The following is a 27,657-nucleotide window of genomic DNA, read 5'->3' as shown; positions in this document are numbered from 1 at the left end:
AAGACGGCAAGTTGTGTTTGAATGAAACGAGAGAGCACGTGCGCGTCTGTTGTGATGTGCGCTGTGTTATAATACATTGTTATTGACTACGGTCATTATAAGGAAGGAAATGCCACATAATATAATCTTGCTTAAAAATGTGCATAGAGCTGCTTGTTTTATTTGTTGTTTGTTGATTTTCAAATATAAAACTTGTTGAAATGTTTTCAGTGTGAGCATCAGTTATTTTTGAGCACTTTCATCTCGTTTTAACAAAACCGTGATAATATTGATAATCACGATAATTTTGGTCACTATTATCGTGATATGAAATTTTCATACCGTCCCATCCCTAATCGGGATGTGTAAAAATATTTTCAAAATCGATCATATTTTCCCTGTAATTGTTCCTCATATTTTCCCTCTAATCCTAAGGCAATCAATGGCAAAATTAACACACAAAAAATAGGACATGGCTTCAGGAAGGGATGAACACAGCTGATGAACGCACAAAGTTTGGCCTGTAACACTAAGCAATCATATGGCTTGAAAAATACAATGCGCAAATAGACTTCTGTGATATTTTTATGGAGCTTTTGTGTCCTTTTGAAGCCTTTAAAAAAAAGCGATTAACACAGTTTTTTACAAAAGTTCTCCTTTCGTATTCTATTGGAAACTTAAAAATTAAAAGAAATCCTTTGATGAACATGAGGGAGAGTAAATGACAACTATCCCTTCAATTTCTTGGGGGGAAAAAAACAAACAACTTCCACTATAACTCTACAAATCTCTCAGAATTGAGCACGCTTATGGCAATGCCATAGAAAATATATCGCCCCACACCCAAATGACGACCGATGACTCAGCGTTCGACAGAATAGCTACTCATCAGAATGAGAGAGAGACAGAGAGGCCTAATTGTTAGAAGTCGGGATTGTGTCTTGTTTGAACACGAAACTTGCCGAGCCAAAACCCAATTTCCCACGCGTCAGCTGAAACCACCTGAGTCAAACGTGCTTTCATCCCGAGTCTGACTAATACGGCCACTTTCTCACTTTCCTTAATTTCTTCCCTGCCTCTGCAGCGGGGACTACTTCACACAGTCTGAACACTTCCCCCTCCCATCGCTCTCTATTTCTGTCTCGGTATGTGTTCCGCTCATTCCCTAATGAAGTGTATGAAGAGGGAGCCATTAAACACGTTTTAAACCATGTTCAAACCCATTATTCATGCTGCCTGTAGGATCGCATTTGACATTTGACTGAGCATCAATTATGTTTGACAGCTCTATAAATGATACATAAAAGGACTTGTTGGTAGGGCTTGCTAAGGCAAGCATTACAATTGCTTATACTTATGGCTTGAGGTTCATTACAATTTTGAACTCTAAGTATTATAAACTTCAGCACATGACTCGTTTGTGCTACAGACATGAATTGCTCCTCACATTGTAATCTTGTTGAGAAGAGGTGATTGGACAGGTTTTTTTTAAGCATTTCATATTGATTTGACACAAAGAATGATCCGTTCAAGGATATTTAGGATATAGATACTAATCTAATGAAAATGACAGGAACAGCAAGGAACGAACAGACAGCTGACAAACAAAATTTGTACAAACTTCAGAAACAAAACTTCAGAATAGACTTGCTTTATACTTTTATGGTGTGTTTTTTTATTTATTTTTTGAAGCAATCAATCATAACTGAATGGGAAAAAAGCAACCAGTACATTTTTCTAAATTGTATTATGTTTCTAAGTGATTGTAATTGTTTCTGACAAAGTGACAAAGACATGGGTGTAGCATATCTAGGAACTAAAATATCATAGAGACTTAAAGGGATAGTTCACCCAAAAAATTTAAATTCTGTCATCATTTACTCATTGACTTACATAGTATAGAAAAAAAATACTCAATAGAAAGTCAATGGGGTCAATTTGGTTACCGACATTCTTCAAAATATCTTCTTTTGTGTTCAGCAGAAGAAATAAATTCATACAGGTTTGGAACAATTTTGGGGTGAACTATCCCTTTAAAGGTGGGCCCAAGGTTAGTTTTGCTTTTTCAAATTTGTTTTTATTTCAATAGCAAATTTACTGTAATAATGATTCAATGTTTTGCACGTTGCAGTTATGCAAGCAAATGTGGTAAAACATGCTAGCAAAACATGCTCAAGCATGCTAGCAATACATGCTCAAGCATGCTAGCAATATGCTACTACATGCCTGCAATGTGTTAAATCATGTTAGCAATGTGTTCAAATGTAATTCTAGATAAGGAATGAGATGAGGAATCGACAGAACAGTTCCTGAATTATGTTAAAGGTGCTGTATGTAACTTTTTCACTCTACTAATTCATTATTCATTGTCATGTAAAATCCTAATCCCCTACAAAACAGTCATTGGAAATGCTTTAGGGTCCAAAGGGGCTAAAATTTGGCAAATCTCAGTGATATGGGGGGGGGGGGGGGGGGGGGGGGACTGTGTTATTGGAGGCAGGACAAAGCCTTGCTTGGCCTATCAGGCACAAAACGGGGGCAGCTTACTGGATTGAGTGCATTTTCAGCAGAATCACTGGATTAACACGCCATTGTCATCTGCAATCCCATGAAGACACAGATCAAATGTGAAAGTTACAAGAATTATTGATTTTTATTGCATAATTAATTTCAGTTTTACGCACTTTCAGTTTTTTTATTTACTTTGCATTGGTTATTTAGTTTCCGTTAAAGACAATGTTTTTAAATAAACCGTTTTCATTTTAGTATAAGCTACCTATCAGAACACACAGAAAACAACTTATTGAAACACCCTAGCATTGAGGTGGAAGGTTTTGCATGTAGAAGTGTAGTACCTTTTGCAATGGGTGATGGGAAATCTAGGTGCTTAGGTAAAGAGGTATTAAGAGGTCAGTATGTCACTGAATTCTCTTTCCTGCTGAATCATGTTTGAACGTAACTGATCTAGTAAACTGATCTTGTGCACGTAGGCTTTCAAATTAATGTTGCATAACTAGGAGATGAGTAAATATGGAAAATAATGGCGCTGAACACTCCCAGCCTGGCTTTTAGTAAAAAAAAAAGAAAGAAAAGAAAATGGGTCAGATTGTTAAAACCTGTTTTCATCACAATAGAGGGTTTACCTAGAAACTTCCCACTGGTAGAGTGTCTATCTAGTAATTTTCTCTCAGTCTCTCTCTGTCCAGCAGCGAGTCTTCTCTCTTCAGTAAGTCTATTGTTCTTACGCTGCAACAGGCCGTCTGTTTTTCAGTAGCCTGTTGTCGTGGGAGTGAGTGCAGTGCAGTCTCGAGTAGAACAAAAGGTTACGAGAGTGCAACTGTCATTTGTGCAACAGGGACGACGACGAGGCTGCAGGTGAGAGCATGTGTGACTTTATCAGAAATCAGAAATTAACCGGGCCGGACCCTTTACTCCCATTCTCCAGGACAAGCTGAGTGCAGTTTGGGAGCGCTGAGACTTTAGGACGCCAACTGCAGGCTGCATGCGTCAAGAACTTGCTCATTCACACTGATCTAATTTTCTTCTGAATATTTCACTGTCCTAAGCCTCACTGATGCGTCACAGAAAGCCATCCGAAAAATCGAATCTGCATGATCTTCGTCAAAGTGACTTTGATGATACAGATGTTTGTTTTTGTTTTACCAATGAACTCCCATGACTTTTCCAATCATTTGTGGTCATATATATATATATATATATATATATATATATATATATATATATATATATATATATACTGTATACACATACACATGACTGTGTCAGTACACCAGTTTAGCAACATGGTCTACCCCCAGTAAAGTAATAGGAAATAAGATAGATAGTATAACTAAACATCCTAAATCTAAAAGATATATTTGTCAACACAGGAAAGGAAACCACTCCAGAAAATAATACTTGCAATGCACTGACCAATCACATCTGCATTCGCATGCTTGTGTAGAGAATGTTTCTGGGCTTAGTGGAGACTTGCATTATCTCCCAAGTGTGTACTGAACATCCGAGACACCCTGCTGAACAACTTTGATAAATAACATAATCAACAACAACTCACGACAAATTATAATCACTCTCAAACTCCTTTTTTGATGTCAGGTGATTACTTTTCTCAAAAGACAATTTGGTAATTATCTATAATTACCGAAAGCTTCTCTTCTAGTTTCACACAATCAGTTGGATACATACACCTCATGCCAGGATATTTGCAAATGTAAACTAATCATAATCATGTTGTAATAAACATGATTGGCATTTTCAAAACAAAAAACTTTAGAGAATAATTCGCATGCCTGAATAAGTGTGTTCTTTGGTGCACTGCAGGCGACTGGTGCAGTGCATTGTGGGACTTGCACAGGTGAAGCCAAAAAATCTGCCTGTTGGGGGTTTAGGAAGGTTGCTGTGGCACGTACACATGACAAGGGTCTCTGCAAATGAAAGCAGCGTGAGAGAAGAGAGAAGAACGCGAGGCCTAAAGCGGACTGGATGATGACACAACAACAAACAGAGCGACCGAGAACGGACGCAGTCGGGTGGAAATCATCTCGCAGCCGGGCTTGTTTGAAAACACTGCCCGTGCCCCTGCGCCAAGAAACAATGCCACAACAAAGTGAAAGAATACTGTTTATTTAAGAGGAAGGGAGGACAGACTGCAGCACTCTGAAGAAGGGAAACAAGGAAGGAGGAGTGGAGCAATCAAAGGCAAAGGAGCCAATATAAACACCCTCGCTGCAGATAGAGGCTGAGACACTGTTTCCTCAAAAGTAAAAACATGTCATCCCAAAACCTGTATGATGTTATTTTTCCCACGGAATACAAAAGTATAAAGTGGACATATTATGCCCTTTTACATTGTCTTGGTTTTGTTTTTGGAGTCTACAAGAATAAGTTTTCTTCCATAAACTGCTGGATGGAAATGCCAAGATGTGCATAAATTCAGAAAATTAATTTGAAATGAAATGAAAATAAAAAAAAACGTATGCGCTCATAATATTATAATATCATAATATTTTTATCCGATAAGAAAGCATACGCATAAACTAAAATTGAAACACATTTACTGAATAAATACCCAGATGCGCATCAAACAAATCATGTGACTTTGCGCTAGGGCTGGGCGATATATCGATATAAAAAATATATCGATATATTTTTTAAATGCGATATGGAATTAGACCATATCGAATATATCGATATAGTTCAAATTTGCGCTGTGATCCTTGCTCCCCGCGCCTCCTTTTCCACTCTGCGTGCGTGTTTAGAGCATATGTTATGAGAGGCGAATCATGACTACTTCAGAAAACCCAGCACAATAGGAACTACCAGGCAGTGACATAAGTGTACGCTGAGATAAAGTTTTTCACCTCAGAAAAACTGACTTTCTTGTCCTGTCAGCCGTTATCCTGTTCTCGTTGCGCACACTCTTCTATTGCACGCGCAAATGCGGCGGCGCGCGCGCTGTATCGCCTCACTGATCAAGTGCAAAAGAAACTACGAGCATGCAACGCCGTTACGTTGTAAATTACACGAAATAAAAGTAATGCAGGTATGATTTTCATTCTATTTACCAGGAGCAGTTTCCATGTTTCATTAACAGTTATTGTTAATATTGTGTATTCACCATGGTAACTGTCCTTTCCATATTAACCCCAAAATGCCACTATTTTTCTTTGTGTTATTTTTAATATTTTTAAATGACTGTAGTGGCTCATACCAACATTGTATTAACAAAAACTAGTTTGGGACTGCCATTTAATAACTTTAGCATAGGCCTAATGTTTATTTATTAGTACTAGTCTTTACTATTAGTCATATTCTTACAATTTATGTTATATATATGTATATGTATGTATATATATATAGGCAAATTATAACATGTCTACACAAAATTTGTTTATAGCCTATATATATTGAATGTAAACGTTGATAATCATAATTAATAAATCGCAATTACAATTCGAAGGGAATAATCGGCAATTATGATTTTTGTCATAATCGTGCAGCCCTAACTTAGGTGAAGAAACCTGTTTATTATTTATTCATCTGATTTTGCAACTGTTCACTGAAATAGTTGGTTTCAATAAAACTACTTGTGACGTCATATTTGGCTTTGACTTTGACTGAACATTTTCTCTCACTTTGCGGAAAAAATATCGGGATATATATCGTATATCGATATTCAGCCTAAATATATCGCGATATGACTTTTGGTTCATATCGCCCAGCCCTACTTTGCGCGATGAAATGGCGTCCCTCTTTTGCACCTCGCTTTTAAATCACTAATTTAAAAGCGAAAGTAAAATGCGCACGGGCATTCATAATGGGTGGAGCAGAGCAAGCGTTTGCAGTTCATTCCTATGGAAGCTTAACTTCTGCTCCGCACCATTGGACACGCACTGTTGTGAATGCCATGCGCCCACGCACATTTTATGTTCGGTTTCAAATTAGCGCCATTTGGGGAGAGGCAATTGCTTGAATGGTGGGTTCATTATTATTCTTAATGAAAATCACAACAACAAAACAGTGCACTTAACAACTCACTTAAATAGGTGCTTTTACATTTCGCTTTGAAATCAAATCTTCCGCCGTCGTCTTGTCAGTCAAGAGTGAGGTGAAATGGGTGAAGTAAAGTTAAATCTGACTCCTGCTGCTGATCTGTGCAGCGACTCTCATTCGGCTAACGCTGAATTGAGCAGACACGTTCAGTTTTTAACTGTAGTGTTTGTTCTCTAACTGAACCCATTTTTGTTACTATTAAAAATCTAAACGACGGTGGGGGAGGCAGTGCCACGGTGGGCAAGTGATGTAACCGGTGTTGCGGCTGAATAACGGTAACACCGACAATCACAGCAAGCCTAATAGCTAGTAACATTAAGCCCCTATTTACGAAAAGACCAATTGCTCTGATTGGTCGGCTAGACCAGTGTGTTGTGATTGGTCAACCGCTTAGAGCGTGTTTCGGAAATGTCACACCCCTTAGTAGAGCTGTACGATAAACCGTTAAAAGATTGCAATCTCGATTCAAACACCCACACAATCTCATTCCTAAAATTATTCGATTCGTCCATGTCTATTAAACGTTTAACAAAATCACAGCGGGACATTCAAATCTGCGTTTTGCCACTGACCCAGAGAGAACAGAATGAAACAGCTTCACAAACAGCCTTTTTAACCACACACAGTATCATTATTTCTGTGTTACAAATATTCAAATGATCACAGAAGTATTGGGATAAAAGTTTACAGTTCAGATATAAACACTGATGTCGATCAAAATAGAGCAAATCAACTTTTGAAAGTAACTTGGTGCTTTAAATAATGATTGCTTTAAACAAGTGACTGCTAACAAAAATGTGTTCATTGAATCATAAATTCAAGAGATTCGTTCAGAAATTCTGATTCATCCAGTAATGAAACAAGAGAAGTATTTATGAGTGAGTCATTGAATCATTATTTCAAATAGATTTTTTAAAAAATTAATTCAAATTAATTAAACATTTTAAATAAGACTGCAGCAATTAACATTTTGTCATAACCTCTATGACGTGTTATTTTGTTCAGTTGTCTCTTGTCTGTTCAGAATCATGGGAAAATCGGCATTTGATCAAAAAAAAAAATCATGATTCTCAATTTATCCAGAATAGTGCAGCTCTACCCCTTACAATAACCACATAACCAAGTTATAACCAAGCAACTCAACCAGGCCTCATCCCCCTTCTTCTTCTTTTTTGGCATATGCCTTGGGCGGGAATTATTTAAATGAGGAATATTGAAAAAAAAATTGGAATTGGAATTGGCCATGAAAATATTTTATTTTTATGTAATTTTGTCATTATAGGGTAAGGTTTTTTTATACATAAATCAAATTCTGATTAATTTATTCTAATGAATCAATCAGAGAGATTTGTGAATTTGTGTTTGTAATTATTAGGAATATGTATTCCATAGAAAGTTACGTGGCTTTTTCATGGCCTTTAAGTTATTAATTTCTATGATTGTCCATGCCTGCAAAACATTTTAAAATACTCTGATATTTCAGATTTTCCATGAAAACTGTGTCCCTTAAATAAATGTGATTTCTGTGTATGTGCGCATTAAGTCAGGAAAGAGATTTGTGTACATCATGCTAGTACACATGACAGTCTGCAAACAGGGCTGGGTGAAAATTAATTATTTTTCTTTGCTAATAATATAAAATTAGGGAACATTGTAAATATCAAAATGGCATCAATGCAATTTTAATTCATCCATTAAGATTCCTAAAGTTTATGTAATGCAGGTATTTCAATAGAAGTATTTGCAATCCATTCAGATTCTGAAAATCTGATTCTAAAACTATTTGTTTGCGTCGTTGCTCAAAAATGTTCACAGAAATTCCTGAAAATATTACCATGTTTTATTCCTAATACTGTTTTACTGCCTATAAATTAAAATAGAATTAGTCCTTGTGTTCCTTCAGTGAAAACAGTGTGGAAAACATACCTTGATTATTTTCAAGCTGTGTAAAGTGTGCATTTTAAAGCGTGTCATTCTCTTTCACTAATCCAACCAAATAGAATTGCACAAAAAATGACTATGTAATGTGTTTAGGTGCACTGAATACTCCCTCTTGTCTGCTATTGGACAGAACAACAGATCTTGCCCCAAACTCACACCATTGGTTGAGCCAGTGTTGCTGTGTCGGCCTGGTAAGGATAGTTTTTTCTTACCCAGATCAATCTGCAAAAATGACTACAAGGGGTATGAGGTAAACATGTATGCATTCATTTGGATACAGAATGATCAAATCATGGAACAGAGTTTCTTGGAAGCACATACCATGTGACCCTGAAGAGAACAGAAAAACAGAGAGTGAGAGAGAGCGAGAGAGAGGGCGGGCAGCAGTACAGCATAAACAGATTGTCATAGCCACAGAACAGCAGTGTGTGTGTATGTCCGCAGTCCCTCGGTGAGCTCTGCAGTCTCTCTCTCTCCGTCTCATTCTCTCTCTGTAAAGACAGGGAAGAGCTCGGCTCACTTTGCATGGGGGTCAAGGGTTGTCTCTTTTCCAACACACTCTGGGCCATCAGCCAACAAGAGCAAGGAAAAAGAGCAAATTGCAGCCAAACAGACAGAAGATGGTGAGAGTGAGACGGAGAAGTACTCATGTGGACTGTAGATCTAGCATTCAGCATGAGAGAGAGAGACACATGCAGGAAAGTGAGACATGCAAGTGTAAACAAGAGTTGTGTATATTTCTGAAGAGAATGTGAGTGGTGTTTGCCTGTGTTGTTGCTGCCACAAAGCCAGGATCTTCCAGGGGGTCAAAAGAACCCACCGCCAATTTACTACGATATTCTGGTTTCTAGATATTCCTTAATACTTTCTTTTTTTTTTATCATAAAAAAATATGCAATGCTGCAACAGTAATCTGTCAGTAACAAGTAGGAGTATGATTCTGATTCTGAACAGACAATTAAACAAAATAACATGTAATTTACTAGAGGTTCTGACAAAATGTTGATTGCTGCTATATTTAAAAATGTCTAACTCATTTGAAATAAAAAATTTTTTTTTATCTGTTTGAATGAATGATTCAATGACTCACTCATAAATGTTCATGTTGGTTTAATATGGTTTTTAAAAAACTTTTTTCACTATTTTTAACAAAAGTTTAAACTTAATTATTTCCCCAATATATATATATATTATTATTTTTTTTTACAAACATCATTAATTATTAATTAAGAAAAATCATGAAGTTTTGTGAAGTATTTTTCCTGCATGTTTCTGCACTTGGGTTGTTCCATATTTATAATATTCTAATAAAACCACTTTTTTTTTAAGAAATAGTAATAATAAGTAGTATAATAAGTTTTGTTTCCAATAATTTTTTAATGGGACTTATTTTATTTGTTAAGATACTAGGACAGTTTTATCACCCTGACATTTCTTACTATTTTAGCCATTAAAAATGTGTTTATCACAGAAGAGGGGTATTCAAGTCATTGTATTTTTAAATTAAAAAAATTGTAATGCATTTTTAAATAAATTAATAGATCCTGACAAAAAATATTAGCATTATGTCAGTCATTACTTTTTTAATTTTGTGAATCGCATTTTCGATCGTTTAACTGGTCAATTGAAGCCTGATTAATGTTTTACCATGTTTTGTTAGTACTACCCCATTCTTGCATGATACACACCAAGACTTTTAACCATTGCACTTTTCCAGGTCTTTGCAAATCGAAATGAACGACATAAAATCATCATTACAGACTCAGAGGAAACAATACAGTAAATTTTCTCTTATGCGAGAAATTTCACTTCATCATTGGCGTGTAAAGCAAAATATTTAGGCTTTAAATTAAGCCAGTGTATACACACTCTGCCATCCAGCCAATTGCAGCGCTGGAGGAACAAACTCAACCGGAATCTTGTACACACACACACACACACACAGAGAGAATAATTTCCACTCCACCTTAAATGTAGGGCAAAGTTCTAGCTTGATTCAGTTTGTACTAAGGGGAAAAATAGGCTTGTTGTGTAGAGCGTGGAGTGTTCCGAGTCTCACAGCTGGCTACTGTTGTTTTCTGTGCGCTGAAAGCTTCTCGATATCACATTATTCTTTCATAGCTCGCCTTAGCACCGCGACTTGTAACTCATCTGGAAGCTCTCAGATCACCTGACCAGATAAGAAACACTTTGTTCCAAACGCTGGATCTTATTGTCCTTCCAACACACTACAAACAGCCTTTAATAGACCCAAAACACAGATCTACACTTGATGACACAATTCACCTTCCTCTGCCTTCCCTGGCTTGAGATAAGATGAATGATGTCATTTCCTAGCAAAACCATCGCCAAACTCTTGTTGTTTTATGACGAGGTGATACTATGGTGGTGCATTCAGGGATTATATGACATACCATAGACCTGCGGTGGTTCTTGCGTGTTACGGCACACAAGCACACCGAAAGCCATGCACCGGCAGGGATGATCTGTGATAGGAATTGATCAGTTGATGTGATAAAAAACACACACGCACACAGTCTTAGTGAATATGCATCCCCTGGACGCCTGTCTCTGTGCCGGAGAGGATGCACAACTTTTCAAACATGGAAGCAGATGGTACACAGGGACGAACGCTGTCCCTTAGCAAAGGTGATCTGAAGTGTGGCATCACATGATCTGAGGTGAGAGGCCATATGTCAGGGAGTAAAACGTTTGCACAGGCCAGTGTGAAGAAGCAGAAGAAATTGAGTGGCATTAGAATAGGGCATCGTTCAGCAACCTTACACCACGTCTAAGCCAAAACTTGATCGCTTCTGTTATAATCGATGGAGCTGGACTTCAGCCCATTCATGGACGGACACCGTTTCTGTTTTTAACTCCAGCTGCTATATTTTCTTCATCTTTTATCAATTTATTTATCTATTTAAATTGCTACGAATTTATTTGTTATATGTATTTTTAAACTTCAAAATATTACATCAACTCAAGCTCATGATGGCGCAAGATGCTGGAGAAAGAGCGGGATGCAATGTGCCAGATAAAGTCAGCGCTAGCACCATTCTGGATAAATTGAGATACAAGATTTTTGTTGTTGTTTCAAAATAAAGATAACAATTCCCACGATTCTGAACAGACAAGAGACAACTAAACAAAATAACTCGTCCATAGCTGCCAACTTTTGAGTTTTGCTTGGAGTGAGATTTGGGGGGGGGATTTGTTGGGATGTAAAACAATAATCTTGCATCATAATAAGTGTATTGTGATTGTCAAAACATTTTAGTAACTAAACAGAATTTTATTAGGTTTAGTGACAACATGTTACAATGTTTATATGGTACAATTTCTGGTAAGCTACGCTTTTTATTATTGCTTGAAACAAATTTCAGGATTTCAATTCAGTTCAATTCTTGTGATTTGATTTAATATTGACTAATTTGGATAAATATTAGGTACACAAGATAGGCATTAATTTTTCTCAAGAAAAGAAAATCTCACCTAATGCTATAAACTTACTCTGAGCCTTATCAGCTGGTAGTATTATTTAAGGTTAAAAATAACTCAAATTAAATATAATGCGTTTTTTATTATAATAACAACTTTATTTAATGATATAAGTACAAATATAATAAATATGTAATATAGTACATATATTTAGCTAAATGCTCTCTATAGCTCTTTTTTTCTAGCCAACTAACGTGCTATAGCCTATATTATGGTCATCAAATGGCTTTCTTGAGGTTAGGTAAATGTTATGTGACATAATTGTTCTCCAGCTGTTTTATTGACCCTTTCCGCGGTTGAAAAACACTGATTGATTGATGATGAATATACATTTCGGTAAGTTGTACTGTTTCTTTCAACATTGTTCATTCGTGTTCATTTACTATTAGCTAGTCGAGATGATCGGGTCACGTGCCGCTAGGGATCTGTCACGTCACATTTACAAACGCCAAAACGGTATTTATTGTTTGAATTTCGTAATAAAATTGACAGAATCTGAGAGCTGAGATTTTTTTATATCATAACTAACCTGCTCTGTCTAGTCTGTCGGTCTCTGTGTCCTCTTTGCTTCGCGATTTTTCTGTGCGTGAGAAAATGGATGTGTGGCGTGAGAGCGTGTGAAAAGTGTCAATTGCGTGTGTCTCACGGTGAATGCGTGAGAGTTGGCAGCTCTGCGTCAGTTACTAGAGGTTCTGACAAAATGTTAATTGCTGCAGTCTTGAATTAATTGCAGTTTAATTCATTTGAATGATTTAAAAATACATATATGAATGAATGATTCAATGACTCTCATAAATACTTCACTTGTTTCATTACTAGATGAATCAGTGTTTTTGAACAAATCTGTTGTATCACTGACTACGTTTACATGCAGCCAATAACCCGTTCAAAACCGGGATATTAGCAATAACCCGGTCGCGCACGGCCATGTAAACACCGGCAAAAACCCGGATATGCTCATATCCCGGTTTTTAAAAACCCGGATATTATACCTGGGGTACCCCCTTTCTAACCCGAATATTTGGTCATGTAAACGCGTATCGGCATATCCCCATCAAAAGGGACATTGATTTGTGTTCTGCGCATGTTCTATTCGCAAGGAATCTTGGTCTTTTGAGTAGAGACGGTGCATACAAAAACCCGCGTGCAGTATACCGGAAGTAAACAAGAAGTAGAGGTAAACATGGCGAGACGCAGCACAGCACCACACTTTTGGAGCGAGGAGGAAAGCGCAAACAAAGGCGATCGCTATCTGCCCGGAACTATTCCTTATCCGCGTGCTGCTGCTGTTGTTGTTGTCTTTGGATACAGGAAAAAGAATCGGAAATGACGCATATTGCGTCTTAAGGAAGTCCGTACGTCCAGACGCTAACCGTGCGTCGCCGTTTACATCGGGATATTGTAAATTCCATGTATACAGGAGTAACTCTCTCTGCTCACGCATGTAAACGCGTTATTCCGAATGTTTCAGAAACCCAAATAGTGACTCTAACCCGACCATAACCCGGATATTGGCTGCATGTCAATGACTACGTTTACAAGCTGTTAAAATTCGGGTTATGGTCGGGTTAAGGTCACTATTTGGGTTTCTGAAACATTCAGAATAACCCGTTTACATGCGTGAGCAGAGAGAGTTACTCCTGTATACATGGAATTTGTAATCAATTGGCAATATCCCGATGTAAACGGCGACGCACGGTTAGCGTCTGGACGTACGGACAACCTTAAGACGCAATGTGCGTCATTTCCGATTCTTCTTCCTGTATCCAAAGACAACAACAACAGCAGCAGCACGCGGATAATGAATAGTTCCGGGCAGATAGCGATCGCCTTTGTTTGCGCTTTCCTCCTCGCTCCAAAAGTCTGGTGCTGTGCTGCGTCTCGCCATGTTTACCTCTACTTCTTGTTTACTTCCGGTATACTGCACGCGGGTTTCTGTATGCGCCGTCTCTACTCAAAAGACCAAGATTCCTTGCGAATAGAACATGCGCAGAACACAAATCAATGTCCCTTTTGATGGGGATATGCCGATACGCGTTTACATGACCAAATATTCGGGTTAGAAAAGGGGTACCCCAGGGATCATATCCGGGTTTTTAAAAACCGGGATATGAGCATATCTGGGTTTTTGCCGGTGTTTACATGGCCGTGCGCGACCGGGTTATTGCTAATATCCCGGTTTTGAACGGGTTATTGGCTGCATGTAAACGTAGTCAGTGATACAATGACAAATATTTTTAAGTCAAGTGTCACAATCAAGTGGTGTAACGATATAATTGATACAATTGTTATTTGAAGTGCCAAGTTACTTTCAAAAGGATGTGCTCTATCAGTGTTCATGTCCAAGCTGTAAAGTTTCAACCCAGTACTTCTGTGATCATTTGAATATTTGTACCACAGAAATGATAATACTGTGTGTCTAAAAATACTGTTTGTGAAGCTGTTTCCTACCTATACATGATAACTGCTTTCTCTGGGTCAGCGGCAGCACAAAAACACAGATCTGAATGTTCACTGTGATCGTACTTGTCAAAGGTTTAATAGACAGAAGAATCGCTGTCATTTAGGAATGAGATCGCGTGGGTGTTTGAATCGAGATCGCGATCTTTGTGCAGCTCTATTCAGCGCAGAGAGTAACTTAAAAATAATAATAATACCACTTCATGTCTGAAAGGTTTATCAGGTATGCATGCTTAAAGGAACAGTTCACCGTAAAATGACAAATCTGTCATTTAATTCATCCTCGTGGCATTGCAACTCTATGATTTAAAGTCACCATCAAATCCAAAATGACAATTCTTGTTTTATTTATGGAATATTGCAGTATTTGTTAAAAAAAACACCATTATAACAGTAATAGCAAACCACAACAACCCAATGGTCCAATCAATTCCCGATGGACAAAATCAAGTCTCGCCCTACATTTTTTCTTGTTTGAGAAGCCGTTTCACTTGGATATACATCACAATCACAACTTCCATTTCATGTCGACTTTCATCTACAAATAAGGATTTATTTTTAGACCTGAGACATTCCTCCTGTACATTCATTGAAATGCAATCCATTGAACCATCTGATAAACGCACATACACAGGTAAACATGGAAGCTCAACCGTGCTTGCTTGACTTCAACATCAAGCAGGAGCCTCTGCCAACAGGTCGGTTTGGCTGCGGGCTGAATGAATGTGCAAGCGGTAAATGGCAAACACCAATCAAAACCTGCTTTTCAGCAAATCAGTTAAGATAAATGTCAAAATTAATATTTACGACCAAAGCTGTGCCTTGAGAAGCAGACATGTTAACTTCCTGAGGAGTGACGACATGAAGACTAGACTATGGCAAATAAATATATATATAACGCATGCTATTATTTTTTTCCACTTTAACGTATTACAAATATTTAATGCAATTAATGCAGCATCCGTTTTTCTGTCATCCTTTGGCTAGCGTTACATTATATGATCTTTTATTCATGCAAATACTTTTAAAACATTCAAGCGTGACAAGATAAAGAGAACGTGCTGGCTGTGAATGTAGTGTCTGTGTGACACACATGACGCACAGAAAGACACGTGCCGGTATCATGCGCACAGAAAGAACAATAACACATTTATATCAAAATGTCAGTTTTGTCAAGTATCTGCAAAAGAGCAGTCTTAAATGAGTTAAATGATTAGCATGTGCAGCAGCGGCAGGTCTTAAAGTGACAGCAGCCACTAATGCTCTGTCATTAATGCTAATCAAAAAACAAAGGTAACAGAGAACATTACTCATTGCTCTTGATTAAAGAACGTTTGTTGCTTTAATAAGGATTAATCCATATTTAAATTATAATTTATGCAGTGCAGACTGTTTGATAACTTTATTCAATGTCTAAATATGACATTTATTATGGGTTTATGTGAGGATTGTTTTAAGTTTACTTAAATTAAAAGTTGCTATATTTTATAAGCTTAATAAATGTTTAAAAATATAATAATTGCACTAATGTTGAATGGCTATAATGTAAAAAAAAATATATAATAATAATAATATTTCATCGAGACATCATTAGCTGTATTAGTAATACTGGCCTTCATTCATAAAAAGATGCCATTAAACAAATATTTAAAATATACTGTATTTATGTTGTTTCTACATTAATTAGGAGATTAACTAGGAAATTATTACATTATAAAATATACTAAAAACGTATATAAACGTAAGTGTTTTTAATCGCGATTTTAGTTTTTTAATTTTAGTTCATTTTTTTATCTATTGACAGCAACAATAATATATATACACACAGTATCTCACAGAAGTGAGTACACCCCTCACATTTCACCAAAAATTTTAGTATATCTTCTCAAGGGACAATACTATAGAAATGAAACTTGGATATATTTTAGTCAATGTGCTGCTTGTATAGCAGTATATATTTACTGTCCTCTGAAATAACTCAACATACAGCCATTATTGTCAAAATAGCTGGCAACAAAAGTGAATACACCCTAAGTGATAATAGCTGTACGTCATTTAACCATGCAAAGCCACATGTCCTATTCATCATGTTCATGTTTTTGTCTGCTTGACAGGACCATACAAATTGTTGTATCTTGTATTAGATCAGTTAAAATTTGTGCTTTGAGTACAATTCTCTCATATTGACCACTGGATGTTCAACATGGCACCTCATGGCAAAGAACTCTCTAAGGATTTGAGAATTAGAATTGTTGCTCTCCACAAAGATGGCCTAGGCCAGGGTTTCTCAAACTCGGTCATGGAGGGCCACTGTCCTGCACAGTTTAGCTCCAACCCTGATCAAACACACCTGAGCAAGCTAATCAATGTCTTCAGGATCACTAGAAACTCACAGCTAGGTGTGTTTGATCAGGGTTGGAGCTAAACTGTGCAGGACAGTGGCCCTCCAGGACCGAGTTTGAGAAACCCTGGCCTAGGCTATAAGAAGATTGGTAACACCCTGAAACTGAGTCACAGTTCAGGCCAGTTCAGGTTTTCCAAGACGGGTTTCCACTCAGAACAGACCTCGCGAGGGTCAATCAAAGGAGTTGAGTCCTCGTGCAGCGCTGTGCGTCAGCACATGATCGTGCCAGCATTGCTTTAGAGGTTGCAGAAGCGGAAGGTCAGCTTGTCAGTGCTCAGACCATACGCTACACACTGCAACAAGTCGGTTTGCATGGCCGTCGTCCCAGAAGGAAGCCTCTTCGGAAGCTGGCTCACAAGAAAGCCCGCAAACAGTTTGCTGAAAGCAACCTGTCCAAGAGCATGAATTACTGGAACCATGTCCTGTGGTCTGATGAGACTAAGATAAACTTGTTTGGCTCAGATGGTGTCCAGAATGTGTGGCGATGCCCTGGTGAGGTGTACCAAGAAAACTGTGTCTTGCCTACAGTCAAGCATGGTGATGGTGGCATCATGGTCTAGAGCTGCATGAGTGCTGCTGGTACTGGGGAGTTGTGCTTCATTGAGGGAAATGTGGATTCCAACATGTACTGTGACGTTCTGAAGCAGAACATGATGCCCTCCCTTCAGAAACTGGGCCGAACGGCATGATAACGTCCCCAAACACACCACAAAGATGACAACCGCCTTGATGAGGAAGCTGAAGGTGAAGGTCCATGGAGTAGCCAAGAATGTCTCCAGACCTGAACCCTACTGAGCACCTGTAGGGCATCCTCAAGCGGAAGGTGGAGAACCGCCATGTGTCTTACATCTAGCAGCTCCATGATGTCATTATGGAGGAGTGGAAGAAGGTCCTAGCAACAACAACCTGTGCAGCTCGGGTGAATTACATGCCTAGGAGGATTAAGACAGTGCTAGGTAACAATGGTGCTCACACAAAATATTGACACTTTGGACACAGTTCTGACATGTTCACTTTTTTGTTGCCAGCTATTTTGACAATAATGGCTGTATGTTGAGTTATTTCAGAGGACAGTAAATATATACTGCTATACAAGCAGCACATTGACTATGCTAAAATATATCCAAGTTTCATTTCTATAGTATTGTCCCTTGAAAAGATATACTAAAATGTTTGCTGAAATGTGAGGGGTGTACTCACTTTTGTGAGATACTGTGTGTGTATATTGAAGCGGCTTGAAGCAGGAAGTGAGATCATTGAATGACATGAGCTGGATTCGAACTGAGCCCAGACAGGGGCAAAGACTGGGGAGATTGATGATAAATCTCATCACCAGCAATATGACACGATTGTGCAATATTGTTGCACAAATTGTAAAATGCCTTTTTGTTTATATGTATATTTATATATATATATATATATATATATATATATATATATATATATATATATATATATATATATATATATATATATATATGTATGTATGTATGTATGTATATATGTGTGTATATATATGTATATATATATATATATATATATATATATAAACAAAAAGGCATTTTACAATTTATGCAACAATGTTTGAGGTCCAATTATAACATTTATAATAAAACTATTCAATATTTTACAAAAATACTGGCCTTTCTGAAATGGTATCTAATATGAGCGTATCTATGCCAACCAGACATTTACAATCGTGTCATATTGCTGGTGAGATTTTACCATCAATCTCCCCAGTCTTTGCCCCTGTCCAGCTGTGCTCAGTTCGAATCCAGCTCAGGTCATTCAATGATCTCACTTCCTGCTTTTTTCCCCCCATCATTTCCCCATTCATCATCTCTGACGCTCTCAAAAAATTATTATCCAAAAGAATCTCAAGAATCCAAGTGCATTATCAGATAAATGTTCCTCCTGGCTAAAATGTGACGTCTGACAATGTAGCCTAGTCAAGTTCTTTAAAGCAGTTGTTTATCCTCTACTGTTTCCACAGAAGGAGAAGTGAATTGTAGGTTTGAACTCAGGTCAACTCAGGTCACTCTAACCACACTCAGTTCCTCACAATTGCTCCAGGAAGAAAGATTTTTCTGTAACACACAAACCACTGCTTGAACACTTCTAAATTTAGTTTAAATCAGACCATGTTTTTAGAGAACTGTTTTTTAAAATGTTAAAATGATTTATCCTAGTATCCAGTTGAATACGTAGAGACAACCATAAGTGTGGTATTTCCAGGTCGATTCCCCTTGAAAATGTGCAAACACTGGGACTCTGTGGCGCTATTAAAACATTGCTCTGTTTATTTAAGAATCCCAACCAGTCCGACACACCAACATTGACTAACTGCACCAGTGGTGCGGGTTTGGGTGAACTATCTGCTTGTTCAACCAATGACAGATGAAGGGAGTGTTCAAGAAACCTGTTTGCAGAGCGTTGAATGGCTGTACATGAGAGCTTATATGGAGGTGGTTTATGCTAATGTGTATTATGCTAATTAACTAACTGTGGCTACAGTTTTAACTCCCTCTTTAAAACTATCCAGATTTGACAACTTATGGTAAGAACAAATTTGTTTGCATACAAACTTGTGAATTCACCAGAAATGTTGCACAAGAACCTTAAATGGTTACATAACTTCACTTGTAAATGAGGCCCAATATCATGCCACAAAGCAAAGTTGAATTGGGTAAACACTTAATATTCACTGTTCTGCCTGTGCGGTACTGTCCCTCCAGCCTGACGATGCATAGGCGAAAGAGTCAGTCCACAGTCCACAACTGAAGCACAATCACCTCAAGCTGAGAACGACGTCACATCTCCCTCATCTCTGTGATGTTACAACTGGAGCCATAACACAATATAGGCTAGATCATCTAAATCGCTTTAAAGGCAGATCCCTTTGTCGGTTCTCTCTAAAACACTCGCTGAAGTCTACGAGGTGTTGAGCCAATGTGGGGCAGAGCACACTGTGAGCCTTGGGCCTCAAAGACAATTCAGATCAAGTTGCAAACTCTGTGAGCTTCTAAAAATAGCGTGGTAGGATATCACGCTCCCAGCACTAGCTAATGGCCTGTGTGGTCAGTGGGCTAAAGAACAGCCAAACACTGCCAGAATACACTTCACACATTCTCTCTCTCCGCTCACACTGCTGACTACTACTGACGGTCTGTCGGGTTCTTGTGACGGAGGAAAATTTGGGAAAAGATGTGTTTAATTTAAACAGACCGCTGTGCCAAAACTATCAGGAGAAAACGCAACATTATCAGCTCTGTTTGATCTGGGGTCAGCTCATAGTATCACTATCTCTCCTTCTATCACACACAGCACTAACTTAATCAGCTTGCGTCACCGAGGCCCTGGAGATCTGACAGGAAAAGACAATTAGGGGAGCATGTGAAGGGAATGAATGGGATGCAAATTTCTATTCAAATATAAAGAATGAGAAGAATTAAATATCACCCCTATTTGATATTGATCGTAATAAATGTACACTAAGAAAAAATCATTTTGCGCACCTCTGAAATAACTAGCCAACCTTGTTCATGTGACGTCATCAAGCCCCTACTTTCACAATCCAATCAATTCCCAATAGATGTAATCAAATCCTGATTGAAATGCTGATTTTAAAGGAATATTTCAACCCAAAAACCAACTCATGCTGTTCCAATCCTGTATTCCTTCCGTAGAACACAGAAGAAAATCCCAGCAACTCTTTTCCATACAACAAAAGTAAACAAGGGTCTTGCTGTGCCTTGTTTTAATGTGCGCAAGATTCAGACACAAAGCTATCACATGCAGCAGGGATTTCCAGACTTGGTCCTGGAGGGTCACTGTCCTCCAGAGTTTACACTAGCTCCAACTTGCCTCAAAACACCTGCTTGGAAGTTTCTAGTCAAAGTCGTAAGACCTTGATTGGCTGGTTAAGGTGTGTTTAATTGGGGTTAAACTCAACAGGACAGTGGCCCTCCAGGATTGGACACCCTTGACAAATAGGCTGCCTTCGGAGAGCGCATTCCAAGGAAGGAAGTCATCAAGGCTCGTCCGAATCCAATGTTAGTTTCACTTCCTGTCTCCTGAGATACCTTCAACTGATCGATATTTGAAGGCAGCATTGGTGTATACTTCACCTTTGATATCCCACAATCCTGTGCTTTCCATTCTGTGACAGACACAGCCATTGCTTCAGAAGAGTTGAAATATAGTGGACAATTCATATAGACTATTTTTAAGGTGCCATGTTTGGAGGGGCTCAACTAGCCCTATCCATTTGTTCCAAAGGTTGACTATTTTTTGGTTTAATTATTCCTTTAATATTAATAAATGTTAGTGTCATGCCAAAGACAAAAAACCTTGTCTTTTGGTCAGAATGAATATGACTACATCATCTCCGAAAGTACATGAGGCTATTATAGGGTAACCGAACAAATTAATCATGTAATTTTCTACCCAAATATCTGATAATATACTGAGGTGAACTATGTACAGTGACCGCAAAAAATATTTGGACACGACTTTTTCTTTTTTACTCAATTAGACACAAAATATAAATTTAAAGGAATAGTTCACCCAAAAAAATTTATTATCCCATAATTTACACAGCCTCAAGCCATCCTAATAATAATAATATATTATATTTATATAGCGCTTTTCTCTACACTCAAAGTACTTTACATGGAAGGGGGAATCCTAGGTGTATATGACGTTCTTCTTTCAGCCGAACACCATTGGTTTTATTTTAAATAATATTCTGGCCCTTCTCAACTTTGTACTAGCATTGAATAGAGCCCGAGTTTTTGAAGCTTCAAAAAGGGCATCGATCCATCATAAAAGTAATCTATACGACTCCAGTGGGTTAATAAATGCCTTCTGAAACAAAGCTTTTTGTAAGAAAAATATCCATATTTAAAGCTTTATAAACTATAATCACTGGCTTCCGGGAAAGGGCCGTACAGGCGTTCACGAGAGAGTCGAGTTCTGGCAGAAGCGTGACCTCTGACCCGAGGTATGATGTAGGATGCATGGCGTAGGCGTAGCGTAAGTTTAGGTGAGAACAGACGCCTCTCACGCAAACCATGTAACTCTCTCGTGAACGCATGTGCCATTACTTTTACTTACTGGTCCTGAAGCAATTTTTAGTGAATGTATAAAATCATTTCCCCTTAAGTTCACACAGGTGTCCTAGCAGAGTAACCAAAGGTGTAGTAGTTCATCACAGAGAAAGGATAGTTCACACAAAAACTGAAAATTCTAACATTCCTTACAAACCTATATGATTTCCTTTTCTTCCATGAAACATATCCTGGTCTCTCTTTTCAATATAGGCTAATGAACATGAATTAAGACTAGGCCTATAAAAAAGCAGTATAGAAGTACCATAAAAGTGGTCGATATTCTATGACTTCTAAAATCATACAAAAGGTTTGTGTGAGAAACAGAATGAAATTTAAGTCTTTAATAATTTAACTGAAAATCTAGACATCAGCCCCGGCTCTCCTTGTCACGTTATAAAGGTTCATGAATGAATTATTCCTTTCAATGATTCTGTAGATCCAGTTCACAAAACCAGTTTGAATGATTTGTTCAAGAATCTCACTAATGTGGTTCTTGCTTTCAGCTCAATGACTCAACGATCCAGTCGTAGCGGTTAACAGCTCACTGGAGTCAGATTTCAGTCCGTTCCTCACACAAAGCTGTTGTATTGCTTCGAAATATCATGCACAAATCATATGGACTTTTTGAAGCTTGAAAGCTTCAATCCCCATTCATTGTAAGGAATGACCAGTACATTCCTCAAAAATTCCCTTTTTGTGTTCCACAGAAGTAAGTAATACAGGTTTAAAACAACACAGCCGGGTTTCACAGACAGAGTTTAGATTAAGCCAGGATTAGCCCTTAGTTCAATTAGGACATTCAAGTAGCTTTTAAAAACATGCCTTAGAAACAAAAACATTATGTGTGCAACTTGCGACAAAACAATGGCACTGACATATTTTAAGATGTGTCAGTGCAAGTGTCTTTCAGTTAAAACAGCTCAAACATGCATTTTAGTCTGGGACTAGGCTTAAGCCTTGTATGAAAAACCGGAGGCAAGAAGTTTAGGCTTCACAAACAATCAAACATGTCCAAAAAAAATTGCCTTCATTCTGAACAGTGTATTTTATCATTTAAAACTTGCCAAACATAATTTATGTAATGTTTTGCTTACAAGCTGTGCTTGTGCTATCTTTGTTTACAGTAAATGCCTCTTGGTTTAATATTGTGATTTTTGTTATGCTGCAAGGACATTCAGACATTAAAGTGTGGCTTAAGTGGGGCCACTGTATGTGTGCACAACACTCGTTTGCACAATATTCAAAATTCAAAGAGTAACTAATGTTCTGCATACATACCCTGACAGTTTGCAGCACACTTTGGTAAAACATTTTTTTTTTTAAATCCCATGCCTGATGCTGACGGTATTACTACAGACAACCGCTTTTCCATTGACTTCATGAATGTGATGGTGAGCAGCGGCCACATTCACCGTCACATTCTTCAAGTGCCTGCCTCTTTCTGCCAATCACTCGCGACATTGTAACAGCCTAGCTCGTTTTCCTCAACCCAGTCCTTCAAACGACTGTCAAAACGCCCTAACTCACTCTTAAACCGCAGCTACAAGTCCTTCCTGGCTTTTCGTGTCTTTTTACGGTCACATGGAGACGGGCCCTACGTTACACAGAGCCTATCGTCAGCTCATTAGCATCCATTGCACTGAAGAGAGGCAGTTAGCAGGCGAGGCTAACTCCAGGATCCCCTACAGCTGCTGCTGTGACTACGAGTTCAGCACACCGGAGCGATACACAACACACGCGCCGCGATACATGCAGACAACTGACAGTTTGCCGTTTAGTACGCGCCGCGTTGTCACGGCATTATACGCCGAGCTTGTGTGGGTGCGTGAGCGGGGAGCTTTCCTACCCCATTCCGCGGTGTGACTGCGAGCGGAGGCCGATGTCAAGAGTGACGGCCAGCCGACATCACCCGAAGTGTCCGCCGCCACTGCGCAAGATCCTCCGCGGCTGTGTTAAGCGACCAATGCGATGCCCCGAAGTAAAGCCGCTGGTTAAATATCAGATGCTTTAAAACGTTGTTTCGGTTCGGCTCCGAGCGGAAGACGAGTCCTGGGGAATACAGCAGATCATGACTCCGCTGTTGGAGACGCTGTCTGCATATTCCAGCTAGTAGTGTAGAGGTAGCAGAAGGCGCTCAGACAGACAGTCGCTCTCGCGCTCATTACTCAACTCACTGTACACACATATGAGTGACACACTCACTCACTCGCTCGCTCGCTCGCTCACTCACTTACCCAGAACTGTTTCAATGAGCTCCTTTCATATTAGTTGATAATACACCACCACCAAGCAGAATGAGATATTTTTTATTTTATAATAATAAATATTATTCATAATATCATAGGTTGTTAGATATCAGTCTAAAATGTGTTTGTTTAAAATGTAGAATACATGATTGCACAAGCAAAATCACAAGAAAAAATAAATAACATAACAATAACACACAATACAAAGCATTAAAAAAAAAATATATATATATATATATATATATATATAAATTAAATAATAAATCGAAAAAAATACATATATATATATATATATATGTGTGTGTGTGTGTGTGTATTTTCTTCTATTATTTAATTTATTATTTATTATATGTATATAATTTTGTAATTAGTATTTATTATTATACACACACACATATATATTTATATATATATATATATATATATATATATATATATATATATATATATATATATATATATATGGTAACACTTTACAATAAGGTGCATTAGTTAACATTAATAAATGTATTAACTAACATGACCTAACAATGAGCAACATATTTGTTACTGACAGTTAATAAAAATACAGTTATTCATTGTTTGTTCATGTTAGTTCACAATGCATGAACTAATGTTAATAAATACAACCTTTGATTTTATTGAAATTAATATTAACTAAGATTAATAAATGCTGTAGAAGTATTGTTCATTCTTAGTTCATGTTAACTAATGTAGTTAACTAATGTTAACTAACGAACTGTATTGCAAAGTGTTACTATATATATATATATATATACATGAGCATTTATACATTAAAGAGTTATAAAAAAATGTTTAATGTATAAGGTGTATACGCCATATTAAACATGGTAAACAAATCATTACTGTATTATTTTAATATGATCTTGATTATGCTCATGTTTTTTCTGCCACTGAAACAAACCTTTCAAATATCCATGACTATTTAAGACTGATAAAATATGGCCTAACTATAATTGACTTTTACTAAGTGAATATGTTTTAAATTCACTTCGAGAATAACACAGGAACCACTCATGACTGATCAGAGTGTGTTGCCCTAAAACTTTGAGGAACACAGTTATACTATTGTGGTTTGGTGAACGAAGCTCACGTCTACTTTGTCTGAGACATCAGACATATAACCTGATCTGACAACAGAGGTATCAGATGTATCAAACCTCTTAGATCACTCCTTACCTGGCGTATGCCAAGATCAGTACTCTTTCCCTGGGAGGCATGACACCCTCTGATACATTTGGACCCTCAGCGCTGGTTGTTCAGTCATCATTTCACAGGTGAGCACTCCCTCTGGTGGTGCAGGAAACTGTTCAAAGTCCAAAAAGTCCCTTTAGTGAAACCCTGATGAATTTACTATTTTACTCTTAGGTTGTCAAAGCAGGCAAACCTTCTAAAACCAAACTATTTTTATGCAAATCATGTGTCCCAAAGTGAATTATCCAGTGTTTCATAACCGACAGACTTGCGCAAAATGCACCAAAAGTTGCACCACAGAGAAATCAACCCCTCTCTAAACTGAAGCGCAAGCTAATCTAATTGTGCGCATACAAATAGCTCCTTTATGAGCTGGTTGTGTTTATATGTTTTACCCCAAGGAAGCATGCTTTATAATCTCATATACATGATGAAACCTTGAGAAATTCAGGATTCTAATTATGCTGTTAAAATTGTGTAGTAAACCCTGACAAATGGACAGAGTGGTGTACAGTTGAGAAAAAAAAAGAAAAAAAAATAGGATGGGATGGGATATTTTGCTATGGCAAAAGTGTATTCCTGAAAAGAACTGGGCTCTTTCTCTTTGTCTCCCAGATCTGGTGTTGTGTTACACTCTCAAATGCCAAGCCTGGAGGAGAAAGTGGGAAAGAGAGAGAGAGAGAGAGAGATGAATGAAATGTACCAAGAAGACAGTAAGCATCTTTGTATGTGCATTGGATTTAACCCTCATGTTCTGTTTGGCATCCGATAGACAAACTCCATTGCTTGAAAATACACTTAAAGGAATAGTTCACAGAAATTTTTTAATTCTGTCATAATTTACTCGCACTCATTTCCTTTCAACCGTGTATGATTTTCTTGTGCAGAATTCAAAAGAAGATTTTTTTTTTTGTCCATGGAGTAAAAGTCAATGGGGGTTTCCTACAGGTTTGGAATGACATAAGGGTGAGTAAAATTTTCATTTTTGATTGTAAATTATCCCTTTGTAATGAAATAAAATAGACTATAGACTAAGACCTGGATAAGAATAGCAGGATTAGAACCCCAGTCTCCTGGACACAGAGCTAGTGTCCTTCCTGAGTGAGGTAACTCAAGGTTGAGGATTTTGAGACCCAAGTGCAGAGGAGTAACACAAATGTCAAGGAGATGAGCAGCATAAACTCCAAGTAGCTTTCACTTTTAGAATGATCAAAAAAACAAAATGCAAACAAATAAACTAGAAATAAAGCTTCCAATGGTTACAAAAATGGAAAACAAAGCAAGCACAATGGCTCACATTAAACTCACGGGATACACAGGTAGGTAGGCTCAAGGCTGAACAAATAATGACAAAAGGCAAACTTAAATAGGGCCCTACACAGGTGAGTATCATCAACAATGATTGTTAAATACAACTGAGAGTTCTTGCCAATGGTTTCCCCCTGGCAACTGGGAGGAGGATTGCAGACAAAAGACCTCCTGTACCCCCTAGTAACTGGGAGCCATACCATACATTGCAGGAGTGTGACCCCTAGTGGTTGGAGGATGTATTGCCTGATAAAGTCTAACAGGAGTCCTCTCTTGATGAACGGCTCCTGATGTGACTTTTAGTGCTGTTCGACTGTTGTCTGTGGAAGTCCCTGATGAGATCTGGGTCCAGTGTGTCTCTAGCTGGTACCCACAAGCGCTCTTCTAGACCATAGCCTTGCCAGTCAACAAAATATTGGACCCCTCCCTGTACTTTGCACGGAGTAAACCAGTTGCCCCTCCACCATCCGAGGAACTGAAGGTAGTCTACCTACAGGAGACAAAGGAGAGTAGATGACAGGTTTGAGGAATGAGACATGGAATGTGGGGTGTATGCGCATAGACCTGGGCAATAGGAGTCGATAAGAGACCGGGTTTATTTTCTTGAGAATCTTGAAAGGTCCAATGTATCTACGACCTAGTTTCCGTGACTCGAGGCACAATGGAAGATTGAAAGCCACACTCTCTGTCCAGGACGGAATGGACCGATCCGGCGACGTCGATTGGCCTGTTTCTGTTGTTCCCGGAACGACTCTAACAGGGCTGCCTGAGCTCTCCGCCAGATCCCCCAGCACCTCCGGACTAACTGGGCCGCTGCTGGAACCTGTGTTTGGAGGTCCTGTTCAGAAAACAGAGGGAGGGAACCCAAACTGGCATTTGGGACCATTGGAGAACAAATGGAGACATATGATGATACCCT

General features: G+C 38.2%; 1 protein-coding gene across 6 annotated transcripts in view; it reads right to left on the bottom strand.

Annotated features, from left to right (window-relative positions):
* bcl9l (bcl9 like) overlaps positions 1 to 24,122 on the bottom strand; it is a 55,298-nt gene extending 31,176 nt beyond the window's left edge. For 3 of the 6 annotated variants that reach the window (XM_082182853.1, XM_082182852.1, XM_082182856.1), the window contains exon 1: positions 23,816 to 24,122. The gene's annotated coding sequence lies outside the window, so the exon portion shown is untranslated. The remainder of the gene's footprint in view (positions 1 to 23,815) is intronic. The other 3 variants (XM_082182851.1, XM_082182855.1, XM_082182854.1) reach the window with 2 other exon arrangements.
* Between the last annotated feature and the right edge of the window lie 3,535 nt (positions 24,123 to 27,657).

The sequence above is a fragment of the Leuciscus leuciscus genome (genome assembly GCF_965113295.1).
Source record: "Leuciscus leuciscus genome assembly, chromosome: 10".
Lineage (NCBI taxonomy): Eukaryota > Metazoa > Chordata > Actinopteri > Cypriniformes > Leuciscidae > Leuciscus > Leuciscus leuciscus.
Note: the sequence above shows the minus strand (reverse complement) of the source record. Positions and strands in the feature narration are given on the sequence as shown.